This window comes from Mirounga angustirostris, unplaced genomic scaffold (assembly GCF_029215605.1).
Source record: "Mirounga angustirostris isolate CCGP_5_RB_7025 unplaced genomic scaffold, mMirAng1.0.hap1 SCAF_12, whole genome shotgun sequence".
Classification (NCBI taxonomy): domain Eukaryota; kingdom Metazoa; phylum Chordata; class Mammalia; order Carnivora; family Phocidae; genus Mirounga; species Mirounga angustirostris.
The window spans coordinates 42,585,724-42,607,767 of record NW_026991720.1 but is presented as its reverse complement, the minus strand read 5'-3'; the positions used below and the strand labels follow the sequence as shown (position 1 = coordinate 42,607,767).

The 22,044-nt window shown below is 41.8% G+C and overlaps 1 protein-coding gene across 5 annotated transcripts in view; it reads left to right on the top strand.

Annotated features, from left to right (window-relative positions):
• BMPER (BMP binding endothelial regulator) overlaps positions 1 to 22,044 on the top strand; it is a 249,704-nt gene that overhangs the window by 214,224 nt on the left and 13,436 nt on the right. The gene's annotated exons all lie outside the window — the stretch shown is intronic.

Here is a 22,044-nt window from a genome sequence, read left to right as displayed (position 1 = left end):
GAAGTTATATATGGTATATGTGGTTTTCAAGAAGAATACCTAAATAAATGGCACAGAAAGATTGAAAGTAAAGGGACAGAAAAAAATGTATCCTTAACACTAACCAATGAAGGCTATTATAGCAATAATATGAGATAAAATTAAAGGCAAAAAAGGTGAAAGTACAAAGTTAGAAACAGTATGTCAGAAGATGCCATGGTCATGCACATATGTGTTTCCAGTCACACTGACTTCATACATCCATCAAAAATTGTCCAGCTTACAAGTAGAATATGACAAATCTTTAATCATAAGGAGAGATTTGAATACACTAGTCTAAGAAATGGATAGGTCAAGCTGAAAATTGATAAGAATATAGAAATTTGAACAATTGGAATCAAGTGTGATTTAATGGATGTATATAGAATTCTGCATTCAAAAAATGGAGTATACATTTATTATGGCATACATAGAATGTTGTAAAAAGAAGGTGACATTTATTAGACTCCAAAAAGTCTCAACATGTTCCAAAGATTGACATAACATACAATATAATTATTTTTTTAAGCTTTCAAAAAGATAGCAAAATATATAGCAAAAAGATAGCAAATACATATACATACACACATACACACTTGGAAGTATTTTTAATAGTCACCCCAAATTGGAAACCTCTACTGTCTTTGGTTCAGTGAATGTCTTTAAAAAATGAATATTGCACATTAAAGTGAATGATCTAGATGTAGTGGTATCAACATGCGTAATTTTTCAGAACACAATATTGTGTAGAAAAATCAAGTTCAAGAGAGATACACACAGTGTGGTACCATTTGTGTAAAATTAAAAATATAAAAGAATACCACCTATTATTCATGGTTACAATTATATATAGTAAAAATGTAGAACTATTGTAAAGAAAGGATAATCATTTGCCTTGAGAAGAAAAGTAGAGGAATGGAATTAGGGATAGAGGGGATCAAAGAATTTCTACTATAATTCTAGTGTTTTCTTCCTTTTAAAAACCTAAAACAAATACAGCAAAATGTTAACATTAGTGAATTCTGAATGCTGGGTACATAGCTCCTTGCTATATTACTCTCTGTTCTTTTCTGTTTGAAATATTTCATTATGAATAAAAGTTTGAGTTACTTGCCCAGGGATACAGAGTTAGTATTTGGTATTTTAGTTTCAATATTTTGGTTTCCTTACTTTTTATTGTACAAAAGTTCTCAATGTTTATAATTTCCAACTGAATTCCTTCCATTTCTCCTAAGTTTATTTATAATTAAAAAGTGGCTTGATTTTTGGTCTTCTACTCTTGAAGTTTGTTCTTTGTTTGCATTCTTACTCACTTTTCTCCTTGACTCCCGAGAGTTTGGGTCATGAATATTAAACAAGAAAGAATCATAGACTCAGCTTTCATTAGGAGAACATTTAGTGTAAAGAAGAAATACAGATCTGCCCTTATCGCCGACCAACTCTAAGTTAATCTTGATTGCTCTTCCTTGAGCATCATACAGGACTTCAGGAGAAAACAAGTTTTCTTCTTTTACTTTTCAATCAAATAACAATCACATTTTACTAAGAATCTATGATAGAATCCAATGCAGTGTGTCAAATCTAGAGTACTGTGGAGGACCAAAGAAACTTGGAACAAGGGCTTTTCCTACACTGAGAGAAGGTGACAGGCTGCTTTTTCTTCTCTGTAGAAAGCTAAATGCTGTCTCATAGCAAGGAAATGACAGAATTGGAAGGAGCTAATGAAACCCCGGTTATCAGCATTTTGAAAGAAAAGAAAAATCTTTTCTCCATCAAGGGCCAGCCTTAGAAACTCCATCCCTGACTTCCCAGACCGAGTTTCATCCTCCTCATCAGTGCTCCCTACCTCAGGATTAGGACTCAGAGGAGGTCCATCCTGCAACATTCTTGGTAGCTCTAACCATAGCCCTTAACATGCTAAGTGTCTGATTATTTAGCTGTTCCTGCCCAGCTGGAAGCCCCATAAGGGCTGGGACTAGGTTTGCCTTGCTCAGTGTCCTACCTCTGGCCTCACATATAGGATACACTCAATGCATGTTTATTGAGAGAGGGAGGGAGTCAATGAAACACACAGTAAACTCCTTGAGGGATACAGCTGCATTTACCATACAATGAAATCACCATGAAAATATGGGAAAAAAAATGAAACTTACCAACAGCAATGATAATATGAGTATTTTAGAGCTAACGTGCATCAAAAGATTTCCATCATTGTGAAGGTTTGCTTTTAAAACTCTGCAGAAATCTTTAGTGGGGATAGGGGTGGGAAAGTGGGGCAGGACCCAAACTTTTTATTAAAAAAAAAAAAAGAAATTAAAGTTAGGCTCTGCAAAAATAAATTAAGACTGAGATTTCAAACCACTGGATTTATCATTTTGTTCTAAAATTCTAAAGAGTGAAAACATAAGGCCCATCATCAGATGATGAGAAGTTCTCAGGCTGTGGCATGGATGGTGGGTGATGGACCATTCTTTCTGAAGCTGCTATCCCTTCTCTTTCTTTTCCATTTAACTCCTACTCATTCTTTGGTCTCTATCAATTTGTAGAGAGTAAGTGCTCTGGAGGTAGGGGTGGGCAGAGCAAAAACCTGCTCAAGACAGCTGCTTCTCAGACCTGGCTGTGCGCAAGAATTACCTGTAGAGATAGTTAAAATGCCAGTTCCTGGGCCCTAGGCCCCACCCCCAGAGCATCTGATTGAGTGGGTCTGGAATGGATCCCAGTAATTTGTATCTCTACCCAACTCCAGGATGATGCTGAAGCTGCTGTTTGACTGCATTTTCCGTAGCTCTATTCTAAACTAATACTTCTCAAATTTCAATGCACGTTCAGATCCCTCGTGATCTTGTTAAAACACAGAGTTTGATTTCATAGGTTTTGCTTAGGGCTGACATTCTGCCTTTCTAACAGATCCCAGGTGAGGCAGATCACGGCTGCTGGTTTGAGTAGAAGGACCCCAGGCACTGAGTTCAACTGGACCCTCAGCCGCTTAGTGAATTTGCCTGCACACGGACACCTGAGAAATGCTTTCATTGGAGAGAAAGTCTTGCTAACAAGAAATCTCAGGCAGCCCTGTTATTTGCCCTTAACTCTTTCCTTCCTTTGAGAATTTTGGTTTTGTAGTGACTTTCAGTTGAAAGACATTGTGAGTACAGAGCTTTGAGAGAGAAGACTACAGTTCTTTTCTATGGAGTTTCTAATAATGACCCAGAGTGTTCATTTTTTTCTGAGTTTATGATATGTACACAGGGATAATTTTCATCAAAGTTCTGAAATAACATTTGCCTCTGCAATTACCTGATTCTTGTGTAAAGGTTAATGGCCAGATATAATGTTCTCAGAGTGCATGGAAACTCTTCCAATCAGTATTTATTGTGCGTTCTTTAATATCATATTCTTTCTTTCTAGAATATTGCATGGAAGGATAAAATTATAAGAGCACAATGCCAACCAGTATTTCTAAAATTAAGTAAAAATTATTTTAGTGAAATTTTAGGGGGAGTAGGATTCTACTTTGACCCCCCAATTTTATTTAAACAACGGAGATGAAAGAAAATCAATAGACTATCATGTGCTTTTAGCACTTTGGAGGTTAGAAAAGCTATTTAGCTTGTAGAAGATTGTAAAACTCTGTATCTTAGTTCCCCTATTTTAGAAAAGTGAGTTTACTGACTGTGATGGAGGATTCGTATGGAGAATTAGGGTCTAGTGGGATCTGTGAACCCTTAGTATAGGGCCTTCTTAGCAGTGGCTGATTGCAATACATATCTAGACCATGTACCAAGATCTAGCTAGTGATGACGATCGGATCATCTGCATCTCCATTAGAGCTGTACAAGGGAGTCACCCGAGGGTTTTCTGGTGCCCTGGCCACACCCAGGCCAATTAAGTCCGAATCTCTGCAGCCCGAAGCCCCTGGTATCACTGTTGCTTAATGCTCCCTGGTAATTCTAAGGTGCAATCAGATTTGAGAACCAGTGGTCCAGAGGCCTGGATCCTCTTCTACTTCTAAATTTCACTCTGGACTATGATTCTGGCTCCTCTGAGTTTGCTCAGTCTGAGCCAAAGTCACTGATGAGTTTTGCATCTGCCATTCCCTGAAGGTCCATGTTCTTCTCCACTCATTAAACACTTTGAGAGTCTCCTCCAGCTACTCTTTCATTCGAAGGCATAATTTCTTCATAATTTCCAGCTAATAAAGTTCCAGATTGGATTTTCATTTTTGTGTGTACTTGAAGAAATATGTGTAGGCTTTTTGTGGGTTGGACTTATATCTTTTAATGCATTCTCTTTCCTAGGAGGATGCTGAATTAACGTATGTTCTCATTTCATTATTCACGGTTCCAGGTCTCTCATTTAGTGCCTGCCACATAAAAGGTACTCAGCAAATATTTGTTGAATGTACAAGTCATTGTTTCTTCTCTCTTCTATAACTCTTATGCTCAAATAGTCAATCAGTTTCTGAATCATGCTGATGGAAGCTTTTAAGCATATCTAAAATCCATTTTCCTGGTTGCATTAGCAACCACTGTTTGCCTTGGTGTAAACCGTCATTATCTCTTTGTGCTTCCAATTTCTGTCCCTCCTCCCTCAGATGCATTCCTCTCCCACAATGAACATTAACCCTTCCTCTGCACCCCAGCTTCCACTGGGCAGCCAAAGAGATTTAAAACAATTTTTTTTTCAAATTTAGTATTTTTATTTTTATCGCAGGAATGCTTACATAAGGAGAATTTTTTAATATAAAAATAAAGTCTGCTATATTATCGCAGGAAATGTCTTTTGTTTATACAAGTACATTTTGTTGTTTGCTTTATAGAGAGAGAAAAGCCATTTTCTAAGTCTGTTCTCTCTCACATTGACTGGTTGGTATTGTGAATTGGGTCTTTTTGTAGAGGATAGTTCCTAAGCAGTTATTGCTGGCATTTAGTAAAGATGTTTTTAGAACTTCTCTTTTTCTGAAGTTTCTTAATTATAGACAATCATATAATTTGCAAGCCAAGTATAATCTTGCTCTTTCTAAAATCTATTATTTGTCTTCATATGTAATTTTAATTTTTAATTTTTTTAAAGATTTTTTTATTTTTAAGTAATCTCTACAACCAACGTGGGGCTCAAACTCATGACCTGGAGATCAAAAGTCACATGCTCTACCTACTGAGCCAGCCAGGTGCTCCATTCTTGTGTAATTTTAGAGGATATAACTTTATAATACTGTTACTTAATAATAGTAATAAAAGGCAGCCTTTGTTTTTGAATTTACTGACATGTCTCTAATGTTTCATCACTAAGAATAATTCTGACTTCTTACATTGAGATAGATACCATTCATTGTGTTAAAGAAACATCCTTTTGTTTCAGTTTTGCCATGTTTGTAAAGTTTTAAAACCCAGAATAGATGTTTAATTTATTATATGTTGTAATTCGTCTGTCAACATGAATGTATAGTTATTTTTATTTCATTTATTAAGATGAAAAATTATATTATTAAATATCTTGATATCAAACCAACCTTGCATTTCTAAAATAAATATTCCTGGTTTAATATGTTATTCTTTTAACGTACTGTTGGATTCTGTTTAATTATACAGTATTTTTTGCCCTTATTTTTGTAAATAGCTAGGTTTTAGTTATACTGTCTATGCTCTCTTTGTTGTATTTTGATAAGGCGAAAGTCCTTCCTTGCATATATGTAACCACTCATGCCATATAAAATTAATTGTAATTCCCTAAGTAGGTAGGGTCATTTCAGGGCTTAATGGCTTTATATCTGCTCTTCTCCATGCTATCCTTCTTTCCCCTGTTTGCCTTTCAAACTCATGCAAGACTGAGCTCATAGGCCAGTACTGGTCCCCCCCTTCAATGAAATTTCCTCAAACATACTGCCCACATTTTTTTTCTTACATTTTATTTATTTATTTTAGAGAGAGAGAGAAAGAGAGAGAGCATGAGCTGGGGGGAGGGGCTGAGGGAGAGAGAGAGAGAAGCAGACTTCCTGCTGAGCACAGAGCCTGACTCGGGGTTCAATTCCACAACCATGAGATTGTGACCTGAGCTGAAATCAAGAGTTGGACGCTCAACTGACTGAGCCACCCAGGCGCCCTGCTGCCCATATTCTTAACTCCACTGATCATTCCCTCTTCTGCTGTCTCTCTGTACTTTCTTCATCTCTCTGTTATAATACTATATATTATACTATATATATATGTATACATACACACATATATGTACATACATATATATACTCTAAATAATACTATATATAATATTATATACAAATATAATATATTGGCATCAAAATTCCTTTTATATCTCTTTCTCTCACTCTATTTTATGTCTTCGATGATGGAGATTTTGACTTCCCATCTGTATATCCGCACAATGTTCTCAGCACAATGTCTTTGTGTAGTAGATGCTCAGTAAATGCTATTTAGAGGAATGAGTGACTGAAAGGAACTCATACTTACGTTTACCTCACCTTATTGCAAGGCTTCTTGGAAAGTACTGTGGGTTGCTCTCAGTAGGTCATGGAAAAGTCAGCACGTGCAGTCTTGGTTGTGTTTTTTTAAAATGGCCAATCTGTGGTCCTATGCAAGATCCCAAGTCATGTATTTAAATTATTTAAGCTGCTAAGCAGTTTCTCTAAGTGGCATTCATGGTGGCAGGACATTATATTTAGACATAGTGGAGGATAGGGTGGTGGAGACAGGACTAGTCATTCTTTTGTTTTTCTTTCATAAAAATATGTCCAGTTAATGGGAATGGGAGCATTTTTCATTCCACAAATGTTTACCAAGCACCTTCTACGTGCTGATGACTGTGCTGGTGATTCAGCTGGAAATGAGGCGGACAAGGTCCTTCAACAAAGCTGACACCCTCGCTGGGGAACGCCACCAAAACTAAAGCAATACTCAACTAAATAGATTTGAGAGAGGGTGGTGGAGTGGAGGCAGGGGATTGTTGTAGATACTTGTGGTCAGAGAAGGAATGTCTGAGGAGCTAGTAATTGCCCTGAAAGTTAAGAAGGTGCAAGCCACTGCTCTAGGAAACCAGAAGGTTGTTTCAGCCAAAGGCAGCAATGAGCTTGGCATATTTAAGAAATGGCGGGCAGTCTGGTCCGCTTGGAAGGTAGTGAGCTGAAGCTGGTAAATAGAGTTGAAAATGTAAAGCAGGAAGGGTTTAGATTGTCAGGGGCATGGGGACCATAATTAGGGTTTATGTAGATTATATTTTTAATGTGATGAGGCATCTTTGGAGTGACTTGATTTATTTTGTATTTTTAAAAGATCATTTGGCTGCTATGTGAGGAATGAGGAGTTTATGTTCCCCTAAGTATTATTATAAGAAGTGTTTGCACAAAAATACTTGACTCGCTGCTGTGTCCGGAAAAAAGCATATGATGGTATCTGTGCTATCGCTGGAAAGATATGGGTGGGAAATTACCATTTTTCACTGCTGAGTCATAGTAAAATCTTTTTTGACCACTCATTTTCCCTTCTTTCCTCCTGTCTTCTTCCCCGGTGCATGACTTTCAATCACTGTGCTTATATGAGCTATCCACTTTTCTCACCTTCTCATCTTCTTATTCCAATGCCTTACCAACCTCATAGCATTACTGATGGTCCCAATATTAATCAGTCATGTTGCTAGATTTTTATACAACCTGCAAAGAGATAAAGAGTAGTTTATAGGGTTTTTTTTAAGCCAAATTGTATCCTCTGATTGACTGAGCAGCATTATTATGAGCCATTATAAAACAGTAGGCAGCCCAGAGGTACTTGCAAAGGTGGCAATGAAACAAAGCAACCTTTAAATTGATTTAGCAAAACACTTAGTTACTATTTCATGGTAGGCAAAACAATAATAAATCTTAAAGGAGGAATCTTCCTAGGACATTATGAAAAATAAGACTAACATAAACTCATTGGTTGCTGTCAGCGCTCATTTTTATGGTGTTTACATGAACATTGGTAACAGAGAAGGAGATAATTTATTTGGGACTTTTGGCTGACGTTAGAACACATCAGTAGGGATCCTCAAGTCTGCCTGTAGCCATGGTGTTAGTTAACTTTGTCTCACAAAAATGAAATTGCATTTTGTTTACTGAAAAATAAGGCATCCTCTTGGCGGAATGTATGTCTCCCCTCTCCAGCGCCTGTTGCACATTGTTAACTGGGGCCGGTGGTGTGCTGGCGCTGGCTTCCAGGGGCTCTCCAGAGACAGCTATTAGAATCTCTTCCCAACACCATGCTTCGTGATCTGGGATGTCATGTTGGTAGCCTGCAAGCAGCCACCGTGGGAGAATTTATGCCCTGGAAATTGGCACAAGCTACAAATCTGGGGTTCTATTCTCCCTAACTCCCCAGGAGCCGGTTGCTAAACATTTACCACCCCTTCACTGCCTGGATGTTCCAGCAGAAACTCAGGATGTTGGACTACAAGCTCTTTGTCTCTCTTTCCACTCCTCCTTGCTGTCAGCCTACTTCTGCATTCCTTATTGGTTAATAGACTTTAAACCTGGGCTCAAATCTCCAGAGGCATCTTTGACCCTTGCTTTTCCCTTTTGCCCCGACATGAGATCCTTTTCCAAATCCTACAGATTATCCCTTCTCCTATCTCATGTGCTTTATGTCTCCTCTCTGTTTCTACTGGCAACCCCCTACCCCTCCGCCAAACCGATAAATCTCTGGTTGGGTCTTTTTTTTTTTTTTTCCCTCTTGTAACCCCTGGTTGGGTCATCCTCAATAGGTGCCTGACCCCTCACCCCCACCCCATTTAATTCTCCATCTCCACCTCCTCCAGCCTTCCTCACACATGATTATCAGCTCACTTTCCTGAGCGACGTGTTCTGTTCTATCCCTTTTCTGCTCAAATCTGTCAATGACTCCTCTGATCTCCAAATAAGGCTCATGCTTCATAGCTTAGCATACAAGGCAGTCCATTATCTGAGCACAACCTACCTTTCTAGTGATTTCCTAAGACTTTTGTTCCTCCTCTTGATGCTCAGGAATTTGCAAATGATACACGCGGCATTTCAAACAAAAGTATTTCTAAAATATGAGTTTTCTGAAAAGCCCTTCCTTCCTCTTTGTCCGGGTAAACCCAGCTCTTTCTTTTAAGATGTAACTCAAATGAAACCTCCTCCTTGTAATCTTTTCTAACTTCTCACTCCCTCCCCTCCTTGCCAGAATACTCGCTCTCTCTCCTTGCACTCCCCTGGTAATACTGTACTGCTTTTTATAGCACTCATTGATTTCCTCCTTTTATTACAATTTATTTTAGCACATTGTGTAGTTGGAGTAGAAACCCCGTCTTTTTCATCTTTGCCCCTAACTTGGGGGTGAACACAGTGCCCTGCTCAGCAGAGATTTGTTGAAAGAATAAATAAAAGGGAAAGAAGGTTTATACTTAACTTGAATGCCCTTTAGCTGCTAGGTGTAAAGAAAATAAAAGCACAGGAAGTACAAAATGGTATAATAGCCGTATTTGTGGAAGTTCCCCAAAAGTTAACTTTTAAGTGGAGCATTTTTTACTTTTTGTAATGTGTTTGAAGAGGATATCATATGGAGGCTGGAATAGAATAGAATGATTGCACAATGGAACAGAAGGTAGAATCTGAGAAAATGGGTGGAAGCTACGGAACACATTTTCTTTTAATAAATAAGAAAACTTCCTGAGAGATAGAAAGCTTAATTGTTTATCACAGGAGTGATATTTCCTAAAAAGCTACTGAGCTATTGTCACAGACATGATGCAGATGTATGACCATCTGCCAGGGATGTTATAAAAGGAATTCCTGCAGCAAGTAGATGTTCACGAAGGTCTTTTAAGACTCTTGAGTCTATGATTTGGTGACTGTTTATGAGTCATCTAGCCTATGGGTAGGATTTTTGAGCACTCACTGTCCTAAACCAAGATGGATTGCCAGTGGTTGCTGTTAAGACTTTTACTCTTCAGATGGGAGTCTTAAAATATTTAGGAAGAAAACATCTAGAAAATCTCCCCACCCCCCCAAAAAAAAGTGGTTTCTAAATTTTGAGTCCTCTGATGGGGAAAATTGTTCCACCATTAATTTTAGATCATAAAATTAAGGTTTAAGAAACCTGCCATATTGTTTTTTTCTCCATAGGAGCTAAGGACCAATTAAATTTCTCCAGCACTAAATTTCTGCCTGATTAAAACTTTGGCTTAGTCTTATTTTAGTTCATTTGCTGTGGGTCTCCAAGGTCATGGACTGAGAGAGAGTGGAACTCTTATTCTCCAAAGGTGGGAATCTTGTCCCTCATCTGTAGTGCTTCCTCACCTGGAAACACCATATGCAAATTTCATTTAATTCTACCCCCTTCTTTGCTAGGTATTTGCATTGGGTCACTGATCCTCATCCAACTGCTGATTTAGAATGTAGCCTTGATTTTTTTACCCCTTGCCCCACTCTGCTGTGTATCAACAAAAGGACGTGTCTGTGTTTTCTTCCAGGAATTTTTTTCAGGGATTTACTAGCAACTGTAAGTGAAGAGAAGGACAATCTTTCTCCTACATTTGTGACTCCATGTTTACCTATTTTTCTTCATGACATTGGTCTCCCAGTTACCTAACCCCTTCTTCTCTTTAATTTCAACATCTTCTCTTGGACTTCTTTTTGCTTGGTGCCAAACATGTCCAAGTCTCTTTGATCCTAACACACGTGTGTGCACATACACACACAAGTGCTCCACCTGGCTTCCCTGCATTCTGTCATTCCATTTCTCTCCTCGTCACTGCCAACCTACTGAAAGAATGGCCTTCACTCAATGTCTCACATATTTCTCACCTTCCATACTTTTGTCCCCACTCCACGAAACTATTCCTACCAGGGCCATCACTGACTCCTGGTTGCCTAACCCAGTGGCCTGTTTCCAGATCTTACTCCTCTTGGCCGTTGGTTGTACTTAAATCCACGGGATGCTCACTCCTCCTTGAAACTTTTTCAGGTCATTGAACCATCTGATTCTCATTGTCATCTTAGAATTCACTTTATCTGGACTTGACTTTTATAACCATCTATAAATGATTCATTCAGATAAATAGGTTTTGAGCATCTCCTCTTGACCAGAGTGGCAAAAGATGGTGAACAAAACCTGCCCTTTCTGGAGCGTAGAGAGGTGGATGGAGTGAGGGATCAATCAGATAAGAACAGAGTTGCAGGCTGTGACAAGGGCCACTCAGGAACACCGTGAGAATGTCAAGTAGCAACCTGGTCTAGCTTGGGGATCTCAGAAGCTCCCCTGAGAAAGCTATTGGCCTGCATATTGAAGGAGGAGTAGGTTCTAACCAGGAGAAGGGGGTGGAAGAAACAGCATGTGTCATATTAGGCACTGTGTTGTAGGGCAGAGAACATGGACCTAGCTTTGTCACTTATTACCTGTGTGATATTAAAAAAAAAAAAAACACAAAATCTGCTTGACTTCCTGGGGTCTTAGTTCTTTCTCCTGTTATAAATTTTGCTTACATATGCAACGCACCTGGTGTACAGTAGGTACTGAGGGAATGTGCCTAACCCCACTTCTTCCACTTTTGAGGCTCTGAGTGTTCTGGGGCCTTCAAAGCAAAATTCTCATTTGCTTCTAGAAACAGGCCTCGCAGTCCATCTTTCTGGGTCTTTTATGAGGATGCTATCATTTGAACAGAGGGTAGGAAGCTACAGGAAGGTGGTTGGCCCATGGTGTTTATGGTTTGGGTTTGGGGAATATCTGGTCCCTGCACCTCTTTTCCGTAATTTGAGAATGGCCACGTGCCATCGCCCACTGACGGGAGTGGGGTGGGCCCCTCGGGAAGGATGCTTCTCTTAGGTCTAGTGACTGAGTTTTCCCTGGACAGTCAAGCTGTGTATAAAGGGCAAAAACCCCATCCTAGTGCAGCGATTGGATGTGAATACTGGTTTATTGTGGAGCCAAAGGCACGGCAGATGCTTGATGAAAGGCACCCAGCATCTGAAAAAGTTCACAGCACTGTGTCCTCTGGGGGCGGGGCCACCACTGCCGCCCTTTTATTAACACACGTAGTGGAGGATTTGTGGACTTGGCAGCCCTCCACGGCCTAATGTGAGAAAGGCCTCTGGAAAGATCGGCCCCTTTGAAGCAGCTGGGCTGGGGGTGGCTGCCGCGTATGGCCGGGGTGTGGCCTCCAGATGCTGATGCTCACTGCCCCTCGTGACCATGCACTCCCAGTGCCTGCCTCTCAGCCGGCAGCCGTGGTCTAGACACGCACGCCTGTCCTGGCACGCTGGGCCACGAATGGCAAGATTTCACAGGGGACTGCTGGGGCTGCTGGGAGTCCCCGGGGGTGCCACCCTCAAATGAGAGAAAGAACAAAGCGCCACTTATGTATGCTTCTCACGTTGAGCTTCGGCTGGGCAAAGAGAGGAGACCCTGCTCTCTGCCTGGCTTCCACCTCTTAGCCTTCATGGCCCTGTATGGATGAATTTCTCTCTCCTCCTTAGCAACTGGGCAGTCTGTTTTCTCACTTACTTTTCATGAGGACCCCATGAGAGATGACACAAGGAAGGAGCCTCCTCAGTTCAGTCTCACCCTGCCCTCCCCACGACACTGTGCAAGTCCCAAGCTGAGGGCAGGCTCTTCTTTCCTTCTGGATTCCCCACTGAGCCCAGCCTGTTGTTTTGCACACAGCAGACACCCAATGAATATTTGTCGTGTTGAATGGAACAGTTGCAAAGGTGATGTGTATATATGTTGGGGGTAGAAATATAATGAGGTGGGCTTGCCACAGAGAAGAGATATTGAAGATTTTCTCAGTAAAGATCCCCCTCTCATTTCTGGAAGGTCTTTCCAAGCGTGAATATCACCTAGTTTTTAGAGCTAGTTGAGCACTGGATAAGTCCATATTTAGACGTAGAGTCCTAGATTGCTAGTACAGTAATGATTCTGCCATTTTACTAATTAGGAAGCAGGAACATGACTGGCACCTTTGGCCTCTCAGTAGTTACCACCTCAGATATGGTACCTCCTGCTTAGTGAAGGGTCTGGTAGTTTTTTGTACTTCAGATTCTTTGCAAAAACAAAGTAGGTCAAGCTAGATATAGTACACAGGTAAAATGAGATTTTTCGAAAACCAAAAAAGCGTAGGCTTTTTCCCACTGATGCCCCACCTCACCTGCCCTCTTGCAGGGGGTGCCTCAGATCATCTACTCTCTGTGGCAGGTGCCCAGGAGGCTTTTAGATTATGCGGGGATATAGTCCACCAACCAGTCTCACCGTTGTTTTACAGTGAACGTGACGGTGATGAATTGAACATGTTTAAGAGAAAAGTGATTGATTTTCTGACAAGCAGTGGTTTTCATGTTCTGCTTTATCAGCCAGCCTCCCCGCCGACCCCCAAAAGTGGAGTAAGGAGCAAATGCTGGATTAAGAATTGAGGTTACTTGGCACTCTAACTCGCGGCCACTAGAGGGGGGTAGTGACCAGGCTTCCCCTTCCCCTGGCTGGCTTGTGAGACATCTTTGCCCAAACTGAAACAGTGAGTTCTCCCTCGGAGAGTGACAACCCAGCAAATGTTTGCTAATCATGGTCAGCTTTTCCCCTCCATGGAGGCAGTGTTTCATACTCAAGCGAAGATATCTCATTTTCCCCAAGAGGAGTATTTTCTAACCATGTTAGGGGTTGCGGAGTCTCTGGATTTGGCCTCCTTGAAGTTGTAGCCCCTGCGCCTGGGACAAATAGCAGGATGGTGCACACACCTTCCCCCACCCTAAGGCACAAGAAAACTTAACTATGAGCCTGGGGATTATAGTCTCCACATATGCTCTCATAGATGACTTTATCAAGGGAGAAAATATTTTAGGTTCCAGAATATGCATGATGGTTGTTTCGTCTCTACTCAGAGCAAGTGCTAAGGACACCCGTTAAAATTAGCATCTATGGAAAATCATAAGCATTTCTATCTTTAGAGGAGGTCTCTGTGCCTCCTATGTTATTCCACAAAACAATCTCTAGCTTTAGAAGGGTGTCCAAGGCTGAGGACCATTTCTGGAACTCCTGTGCCACGCTAGCTCCTGCCATGCAGGTAATGCCATTTGCCTCCTGGGGAATTTAACCCTGGAGGGTTAAAGCAATCAGTATTGTTCAGTATCTGGAGAAGGTATGTTAGGTAAAAGTGTAGAGTCCCTAGGTTTTAAGTTGGAACTACATATATACAAGTAGGCAAATGGATACATGACAGGAACAGAGTGCAGGCAATCAGAAAAGAGGTTCATTGTGAATAATTCTCAAAACGGTTTGGTAGGCTGTTCCCTGTTACTTTGGTAGTTGGATTTTTATTCCTGTCGGGGCAGAAAGAGAGCAGTTACAGGGGGAAGGACACCGGATGTTAGAAGGTGAAGAACACACGAGGCTGATGGTGGAGCTGGGGAATATCACTGAAGTGTCATCAAGGGCCCGGGCTCGTTGACTGATTCCGGGTGGCTTCATGTGTCACCCCTGTGAGTTCAGGTTGGAGATGATGAGGATTTGGATCCCTAGAAGCAAGAAATGTCTTCACAATAGGACTGCCAGGCTGCTGTGTGAGGAAACGAAGTCTTCGGCAACAGGTTGTGTGACTGTTTGTCAGGGACTCCTTGTTTTGGCCCCCTTTTTTAATATTGGTGATTGGACCACATGACCATCAAATCTGAGATCTGGTGATTTGGAGACTCAGCACTTCTCCTTTTGCCTGAAATTTCCTTTTCCTCATTATGGAATGAATCAAAATTCCACACATCCTTCAAGACCCAGCTCTCGTGTCTTTCCCACTGTGTGAAGCCTTCTGGACTTAGTCCTCCGTATCCCATTGGCACTAACTTCCTGCCCATAACAGCCTTTGCTGTGTCATTTGGAATTTGAAGGTGTGTCCATCTCTGTTCATGTCTGTGCCTTCCTCTGTGCCACAAACAAAAGGGCTCAATGAATTCATTCTTCGCACGTAGGAGTGGGCTAAAGGTCTAATGTCTATGTGTCTGTGGGGTTGGGGATCAGATGAGGCTGGGTTGCAAGTGAGTGCAGTATCCACAACCAGAGAAACAGCTAGACTCCCAGATTGTCCTGCCCCATTTCCTTAGATCAAGTTTGTGAAATAAACAAGCTCAACCAGAAATACCTGGCCTTGCGGTGCTGTCCTGGGAACCTATGCAACCACAGAGCCAACATTTAAGCCAATATTTGATATCAAATATTCTCATCAATATTTAAGCCACTGTGGTGCCAAACTGTGGCTGGCTCAGGAAGGATCTGGAGGGAGCAGCCTGGACTCCCTAGGGGCTGGCTCTGCAGGTTTTCACTCCACCCCCCATTAACAACTCAATAAAGCAACCTCCTGTTTCCCATTCTTGAATCTTTTGGCCCTGTTTTTTATGCCAATCTGCTGGGCTTTTTTGTGAATTGGTGAGGGTGCCCACGTAGTATTGAGAAGAACAGAGGTAGCCACTACTGAGTTAGGCATGAAGCTGTTTTCTTAGGTATGATGTGACAGGGCTGTGCCTTCTTCTGGCTACTACCTGTAGTTACTTCTGTTCAATTCGGGTTAGGGACGTCAGGGCAGAATTTCAAGGATTAAAGTGTAAGCGAATTTCTTAATAATCTCTTAGTAGTTAAACACACTTCTGCCCACCCAGCCAGGACTGTCTCCCGAATCCTCTCCCTTCCCCCTTCCGCACGCTCGCCCAGACACTGACAAGCCTGAGATGCTTTCACTTGCTTCTGTGAACTTCTAGATACACGGGGCAAGGAAAGCCACCTGAACCCAATGTGGTTTTCTAGTCCTCTTCTGGATTAGCAACATGTTCCTGTGCTCTCAGGAAAGCTGGCTTCCAAACAGAACAACACAGTCCGGCCAAAGACCCTTCCTGGTGGCGGAGGGGAAAAGCCAAGCTCTGGCTCTGGCCCCCGGATGGGGCAGGCTGCTGTCAGTCCTGGCCTGCCCTTCTTTTCTCCCAGAAGCAGTGTGGAGAGCTCCCGATGGTTAGCATATCTGTCTTTCAAAACTCCGTTTGGGTGGCAAACACATGAACACTTACCTCTCTCTGACAAGGGTGGCCTGCATGCCAGAAAAAGCAGAGCGAAAACCACTTGGTATGCTGTTGCTAGGAAGCAGAGAGATGTTTGATGTTTTGATTTTAGCAGCCTTTGGAGGCTTGCCTTTTTAATAACGTGAAGAGCTATAGGTTGTTCTTACAATATTGAATATGTGCTTTTCTGAAAAATGTGTTATTAAAGCAGGGTACTCCGATCAGATCCTTTGTTCTGCCATTCATTAAATTAAAAAGAAAATCCCCTAGGATACAGGAGAGGGGTGCAAGAAGTTCAAAATGAAGATGAAAGGTTCCTATGGAAGCAGCATAGTTCAGAGGTTGCTGTGGTGAGCCACCCCGAGGCGGGGGGTGGGGGGCAGACCGTGTTAGCCACTGGCTGGGGAGGAGGCGCAAGGACAGAATTCACGCTCTTCAGATATCGGGGTCGAACTGTGACTTCATGGAAGCTGGGGAAAAGTCATCAGGTCATTCTCATTCACTCTTTTGATGATTCACCGTATTTACTGAGCTGTGTATTCAAGGCACTGTGCTTGGCTGGATGAACAAGGTCCCCCCTCTCAAAGCGACAAAGAGGTAATTAGGATTCAGAGGGCCTGTGGCAGGATAAAGATGTAGAAGGGATAGGACCCAGTAGGAAGGGGCCGACTTTTCCTGGGCCAGTCAGGTAGCGTTGTGGAGGAGTTTGAACGGAGTCTTTATTAAAGAATAGACATCAGATTCTTCCAGCAGGAAAAGACGAGGAAACACAGTCAAAGCAGGAATGGCAAGGTGGAAGGAAGCCTGGGGTAATGAGCCATTCCCTATGACTGGGTAAGAGAATGTGAGTGGGGAAGAAAAAGGGATGATTTAGACTATTAGCGACTATGAATTTGAACTTTCTCTGTAAGTGCCCAGGATGAGCCAGAGTGAGCCTGATCTTGATCTCACAACATCTGTAAATCTCTCTGGGGAGAAGAGGAATGGTTTCCTAACACAGATGGAGCCGCATTCTTGGTACCACCATCCAGTAGAAACTTTCTGCAGGGATGGAACTTGTGTAAATCAGCACTGTCCAGGATGGTGGCCCCTAGCCATGGTGGCCATGGAACCCCTGAAATGTGGCTAGTGTGACAAAGGAACCGAATTTAAAATTGTATTTAACTGTAATGAATTTAAATTTCCATTTAAAAAGTTCCACGTAGCTAGTGGCTTCTTTCTAGAGCCTTTGCAGGAGGCAGTGGTTGTAACCTAATGGAGGGGAGAAGCTGATGGGGGCTCCCCTGCGGATAAATCGTGGTAAGTTGGGTTTCAGGGAGGGGGCTGACCCCAAGGGGGTTCCCATACCAGTACAGTGCTGCATGCAGTTTGGAGAGGCCTTCGAACAGTCTTACTGAGACATGACACCCATACCGGAAATGATTAGAGAAGGGGGCAGCTGGTGTGTGACAAAGGGCTGCCTAGCAGGGCACCAGCCTGGGGGGAGCCTGCGGGAGCTCTTGGCATCCTCTCTCTACATCACTGCGGTGCACGGCTGTGTGAGCCCCAAGGAGCAGGAATCCTGCCTGCACCTCTCTGCTGTCAGGCAAGTTGCCAGGAGCAGGGCGGAGAAATCAGAACATCATTTCTCTATACATTCGTCAGCTCCTGTGACAGAAGGCATGCTTCAAAGGGCTCCATAGGCAGGTGATGATTCTGCTTTACCTGTTGAGCTTTCCTGGGAAAGCTCTATTGTAATGCAGCCTGTGTTTTCCCACTGGAGCAATGGGTGCCTATGTTTCTTGAGCAGGAACTCAACATCGAACAGAACATGACTGTGACAGAATCATGCCATGAAAACAGAGAAACCAAAGCCATAAATCTTACTAACTACTAAAAGTGATTAACATTCTCCTACATATTCTATAAAACGAATATAAATGTGCAGTATCAGTGCATACTGACTAAGGAAAGAACAACACTCTTCCATTACCACATAAAAATTCAACTCCGCTGTCATAAGTTAGATTTTTCTCATACTGAACTATTAAGTGTGATAAACACAAATTGAACACTTGAATCACAATAGCTTCACCCCTCCCTGAAATTTGAAGTGCATTTGAGGATGCTTTTACTCTTCTCTTAATAAGTTCCTTTTTCTCAATAAATTCCTTCCAGCAGACGCGTGCCCAATTATCCCATTATCCATTCCAACCATTTGGATGTCAAATCCATAGCATCAGTTGACCAATGAGGTGGGAGTCTGAGGATAACACTCAGTGAATAGAATCAAAGTCTGTGTCAGGAGGCCTCTGATACACAGATTGGAAATCTTTAGCTGGAGAAATATTTAATAACTAAGACCTATGAATGGATGTTCTAATTTCCTCTCATTCTTTATGCTTTATTTTTCTCACTCCAGTCCCTACATTCTGACTGAAGTACTAATATGTCTCATGTTACTCTTTTTGTCAATTTAAAAATACACCGATTTTATCTTTTTAGAAAAGTGGTATGTGTTTATTGTAGAAAGTACAGATATGGAGAAAATAAGTGCCACAATTCTACCACCTCGCATTGACTGCTGTGAACATTTGGGCCTATCTGTTTTCAGTTATTTTTGTCTTCTTATCTGCGACCACACAGTACTGAAACAGCTTTGCTCTTTTTCAATCAGTCCTGCTGGAATGTTTCCTCATATTTTAAAAAACATGTCTGCAGGATATAAAGGTCACCTAGATGTATTTAACTAGCTCCTGTTATAGGCAATTCAGGTTATCCCCCTGCTCTCTTTTTCATTTTAAATAGCATTATGATGAAAACCCCTATATACAGAGTCTTTGTCCACATGCATTACTATTTTCTTGGGTGTGAAATTTCCCTGCCAAAGGAAGGAGCTTCCTTAGGGCCATTTATTAGTATTGCCAAATTGCTCCCTAAAAAGATCTTCTAATGCAGTTGTTATTAATATGGGGGTTGAGATGAGAAAGACCTGAATCACAGTCCTGGTTTTGCAGTTCCAGATCTGAAGTCAGCCATGGGGCCTTGAGCAAGCTAACACCTCCAAGCTCCGGTTTCCCCCAAAGTGGGCCAGTAATAAGACATGCCTCAGCCCCCGTCGCTGTGTGGGCTAAATGAGCTAGTCCACATACAAGCCGACGGTAGCAAAATGCCCGACGTAAGAGCTAAGAGTTGTTCGCTCTGCCAGCTGAGTAGGGACCCTCTCTTTCTCCATTCTCTCACAGACCCTGGGTATGATCTGGTGTAAAAAAGCATCAGCTTGACAAGTGGAAAAAAAAGACATCTTGTAGTTTTAACTTCTGTGACAAAACACATCTCCCAAGCCTTTAAATATATGTGAAATATTTCAAGCCAAGGGTGGCTTTGACAAATGTTTTTTCTTCCGGTGTTGTTGTTCCTCATGAGTGCTAAGTAACAGAATTAGCTCAAATCTTCCTTTGTTTTAAAGGGCAGATCCATTGCGGACTGTGTGTGTGCCCTGCGTGGCCTGTTGTGGAGACGGAGGGCGGCTATGCAGTGGTTATTAAATGTGGGCTTCCACATTAAATGTGGGCTTCCACGTTTTCGCTCGACAGTCTCGGTGAATTGGATTTAGCTGTACCTAGTTTATTTTAAATCGTATAAATAGCTTCCTAAGACAACCAGTAGAAAGAAAGAGAAAAAGAAGGAAAACGTTCACTAACAATTCTTTTACCCAAACCAATTAAATTCTGTTCACTGTCTACACAGTTTTACGGAGTCGATGTAGTTGTTCTTTCAGATCAGAGGATGTGTTTCCTCATGCGGAGACCACCTCGTTCCCACACGAGGACCATCATTTCATCGGGCCCACTCGGTCCCACTGCATCCCCATTGCATCGGTGGGACCCGTGCCCAAGAGACCAGCACCGCACGGGCCAGGGAAGTCCCCAGGGAGTGAAGCCGGGGGCGGGGATGAGAGGTTAGCACTAGCAGCCGAAGCCTCTCTGTGAAGTCTGAGCTGAGCGGGAGTGTGATGGGTGTGGGTTGGTCTGAAACGAAAATGAAAACAGCAAAGGCAGTGGTGTTGAGGAGTGTTGGTCCTCAGATGTTTAGAGGCTGTTTTAAGAACAGGCTTTAGTTGGCTTTTCTTGGAAGCCTGGAGGCTCTGCAAGAATTTAAAGACACAGCACTGTGTCTGGTACGGGAAAGGGTTTGTGAGTGAGCATGATTTCACAGGGTTTCTGTAATGCAAGTGGGAAGAGGTATTAAGAAATACAGTCTTGGGGCACCTGGGTGGCTTAGTCAATTAAGTCAGTTAGACCTTAGTCTTGACTTTGGCTCAGGTCATGATCTCTCAGGGTCCTGGGATCGAGCCCCACGTTGGGCTCAGCATGGAGTCTGCTTGTCCCTCTCCCTCTGTTCCTCCCCATCCCGCTCTCCCTCTCTCTCTCCCTCTATCTCTAAAATAAATAAAATCTTTAAAAAAAAAAAGGAAATATAGTCTTTATTATTTCAGAGAGGAGAGAGATCTGTTTTTCTGTCCTATATCAGTCATCAAATAATTTTCTGTCTTAAGTATCAGTCATCAGATAATTTCTCACTTGATGACACGGAAGAGGCTCATCAGGTTTCAGTACAGTTGCTCTTTTGTCCCTGTTAGTTCATATTTCCAAGGCTGTGTTCTTGAGGGTTGGGCTGTTATAACTTTGCAGGTACACGGTGAGTCTATTGATTCTTTAATATGGTTTCTGCACCTAATTCTTGTTCCAAGTAGGCAGTGCACCAGCGTTTACACAGAGCTAGCGGGCCACCCTCTGTAATCTGATGTGTACACACATCCCACACCAAGAGAAAATGCTGGTGTATTCACATTGGATTATCACTTCCTGGTCACTTTTCAAGATCATCTGTGCTGTTTGTAATCTTGAATATTATTATTATTATTTGTTTTTGCTTTCAGCCTGGAATTAGATTCTATAAGGAAGAGTTTTCGCTGAACAAGAGTATGGAAAAAAAAAATAAGGGTAGTTTAATGTTCTTAATCTTGAGGGCCTCATGCATAAATGTCAAGTCCAAACTGGGAGGGAACAAACTTACTGGAAGGTGAAGATGAAGATGGTTCTATGGCATAAAAGGAAGAGCCTGAGTGTGGGAGGATGTAATTTAATTCACTCTTTTACCACTTTTTAATGGGACTTTGGGCCTATCTATTCATTTGTAAAATGGCCTCTTTATTTATAAAATAGGGACTCTGTTTTGTCCAATGTAGCACTCATTGACAGACACAAGCACTTTGTAAATGGTAATAGGACATACTAATGTAAGTTCATTACTGTGTCCTGGAGGTTAATGTGCTTGAAAATTTGTTAGTTTACATTTGAGTCCGTTTTAGTTCTCCTGATGTCCTGGCCCATCATTTCCATATTTAAACTTAAGCTATGAAGACCTTGGCTCAATCTTCTTTATCTTTCAGTCTAATGAGGAGTTTGAAAGTTTTGCTTTATTTGGAATTTATCACCCCACATTCTAAAGAATGAGGTTCAGTGTTTCTCAAAAAACTTAAGATTCCAAGTGACTGCAAAAGTGAATCTTAATTGTACGTCTTCAGAAAGCCCTGGGATTTTTCTTTTCTTTCTTTCTTTCTTTCTTTCTTTCTTTCTTTCTTTCTTTCTTTCTTTCTTTCTTTCTTTCTTTCTTTCTTTCTGTATGTTATGTTATGTTATGTTATGTTATGTTATGTTATGTTATGTCACCATAGAGTACATCATTAGTTTTTGATGTAGTGTTCCCTGATTCATTGTTTGTGTATAACACCCAGTGCTCCACGCATTACATGACCTCCTTAATACCCATCACTGGGCTAACCCATCCCCCCACCCCACTCCCCTCTGAAACCCCCAGATTGTTTCCCAGAGTCCAGAACCTCTCATAGTTCATCCTCGGATTTTCTACTTTCATCAAGTTGGTCACTATTTTGGTTATATTGAAGTAGAAACTATGATTCTTAGAGCTATTCACAAAATGACAGCACTTGG